We start from the raw sequence: 2,986 nt of genomic DNA on the forward strand, positions 1-2,986 counted from the left end.
CCAATTATGACAAAGATGCATCAACAAGCAGGAGGTGCTGCCCAACAACCTGGTAATTGCGGACAACAATCTGGTGGTTTTGGCGGTGGTAATTACGGTGGACCAACAGTCGAAGAAGTTGACTAAATTCCAATTTGCAGTATTATAATGTTCATGTAAAGCCAAAGAAATTATGGGTTAATTTTAGATTGTAAATATGTTTGTATATAAAAATAAGTTTAATTTATTTTATATATCTTTAAAAAAAATGCATGAAAGTTGTAAGATGATGATGTTATTTAATGTAGTAGTGCTCGTGTGTTTATACAATTGAATAAAGCTGTACTTTTAAAAACATTTTAAATCTTAAATTTGGGTTTTAACTTTATAAACATGATCTCAAACACCATTGGCTTATGTCACTCGAAACCTTGAACTTCGCCATCTGTAAAGAGAAAAGATAAATTAGGAGAATAGTTACTATTCCTTAATTGGATGCACAAAGTGTTAAATTCACTAATAATTATGGTTAGTTGTATTACAAAGTTTTATATATAATAACTATTTAGTAAGAATAAGAAATAAGAAAGGACTGAAAGTTTGTTGACAATGTTACATACAATACAATATTAATGCGTGCATGAAGATTTAAATAAAGTGCACAACATACATATTTGTTTTCTTTCTTTGAAATATTGTGTTGGATTATTTATTCATCTAAATATGTGTAACTTGTAGTATATTATTATTTTAAGTTTAATTTATGATGTATTACATATTTTTATATTAATGCTGAAAACTGGCGTGGCACCAAATTTAGTGCAAACATTTATTTTATGGAGTGAAAAAGGGAAGACACAAATCCATTTGGAATTTTCAATTTAAAGTATATACATATGTAAAACAAAAACCGCATAAGTTATGTGAAGAAAACTAGGCGCGAATAGCGTCTTTGAGCCATCATATAGAAAATTGATGTAATCGGGCTATAAATTTTAAGCTCCCAGATATTGAATGTCTAGAACTCAGTACGTATGTTTGGCTTTATACCGAAAGTATCTGTCTATCTTTGATTATTTTAAATTTCACTTGATTCTTTAATTTTCCAGTAAACAAATAAAAAAGCAATTAATATAACGGGATTAAGTAACGGCCGTTCCCACGACAGTCGGGTCTACGAAAACCGGAACGGACCCGGATTTTTATCCGGCCAAGGACTGTCAACTAGGCAGAATTCTGCCGTTACAACAACAACAACAACACGGGATTAAGTTTTGCACGAATTATGATTGATATTTAGTGTATGCAACTGTTCAAGCCGAGGTACAGAATAATTTGACCCCAGTACTTACAGTTGACTTTTATATCGAATTTGACGAAAATATCGGTCTATGTGTAAGATAGACAATTGAAATTCAGGGAAACTCCTTTCCTGTCAATGGTATGTTTGTGTATCAAAAATTTGTTGAATCGGGCCAATACTTTCATTAGCTCGAATATACATTTCGTGTGTGGCTGTTAATAGTATTTGGTATCGATGCTACTCCAACTCCCATATACTACATATATATATATAATGATTTTCGTTTTTACCCATAACCTAATATAACGATATTCGCCCCGCAATTACTTTTTAAGTTCTTAATATAAATATGCATGTGGGACTACGGGTCTTTTTTTCCATATCTGGTTAGCAGCCATCTGTCAGTTAAGTTCTTGTTAACTTAGCAAGGACTCCCTCTTTCGGTAGGGTTAACCACAATTTAACCGACAGACGGTTGCTCACAAGACATTGAGAAAGCGGTCCTAAGTTATTATAGGACCTATAGTTTAAGAGCAATTTTTTCAATGTCCAGCCATCTGTAATTTACTTTCTGGCTAACCTAACCAAGACTTCTATTTTTTAATTAACTGGTACATAGATGGCTTCTAACCAGGCATTTAGCAAATGGCCATAGTTCAGATAGTAAATATGAAAGAAACATTTTTCAATATAAGGTTTTGCCAACGTTGATAATATTGATCATTGAAAATTGCAAGAATATCAAATCTTCCGTTACGCCCGAAATTAGAATAATTTCAATTGCATTTTTGCAAATATTAAACCTTAGTACTTTCATTAATATGTTACATAGACCCACAAATTATATACATAGTTTGCTTCGAATTTTACAGTTTTATCAGGATTTACTAATTTAAAACAAATATTGCCTAACATCAGCGGAAATTGGCGAATTATGGTATAAATGACAGATGACGTTTAACACATACAAAACTTCCCCACTTGTTAAAAAATTCTGCTCTCAACTTCCCCTTCCTTTGGTTTATATTTCATAATTATCGAATAGTCTCCGTCAAATTAGATCAAGTGTCAAGTCTTATAAAATTTGTGTAAATTATTGACATTTTAGTGAAAACTTATAGTGCCTGAATAAGAACGAAAACATTTATCACCTACTTATACAAATATGGAAGTAATTTTCCGTAATTATTAAATCTATTTAGTAATATGTAGATGTTGACTCTACTTGATATCCTCTTAAATTTCTGGTAGTTAGTACAGACGTAGAACACAATTATATAACCTACTTCTTTACATACACAACTTTTAATTTTTGAAAGGTCATCATGTAAAATATTTTTGTTCATAATAGTTATAAAACTACAAAAACAAAAACACATATTTTTAAACATTTGAATAGCGGTCGGCTTTATTTAAATTAAGCTTGCATCATAAAATTACCAAAATTGCGCTAACATAACTTAAGTATTAATCAAACATTCAAGCATACATATATGTACAAAACTTTAATAATTTATAACGAACTTAAATAATCTACTTTAGGAACTTTCAGTCTTTTATAAATTGGTTCTAATTGCTATAATACTTTTTCATAATATRAGCGACTTATATTTAGTCAACTTCCTCGACTGTTGGTCCACCGTAATTACCAGGTTGTGGTTGTGAACTAGCACCTCCTGTTTGCTGGTGCATCTTTGTCATAAT

The 2,986-nt window shown here is 31.0% G+C and overlaps 1 protein-coding gene across 1 annotated transcript in view; it reads left to right on the forward strand.

The window, feature by feature from the left end:
- LOC108975252 (heat shock protein 68-like) overlaps positions 1-2,986 on the forward strand; it is a gene marked incomplete in the record, with an annotated part of 11,785 nt that overhangs the window by 2,065 nt on the left and 6,734 nt on the right.

This window comes from Bactrocera latifrons, unplaced genomic scaffold, assembly GCF_001853355.1.
Source record: "Bactrocera latifrons isolate USDA-ARS-PBARC rearing strain unplaced genomic scaffold, ASM185335v1 scaffold_63, whole genome shotgun sequence".
Lineage (NCBI taxonomy): Eukaryota > Metazoa > Arthropoda > Insecta > Diptera > Tephritidae > Bactrocera > Bactrocera latifrons.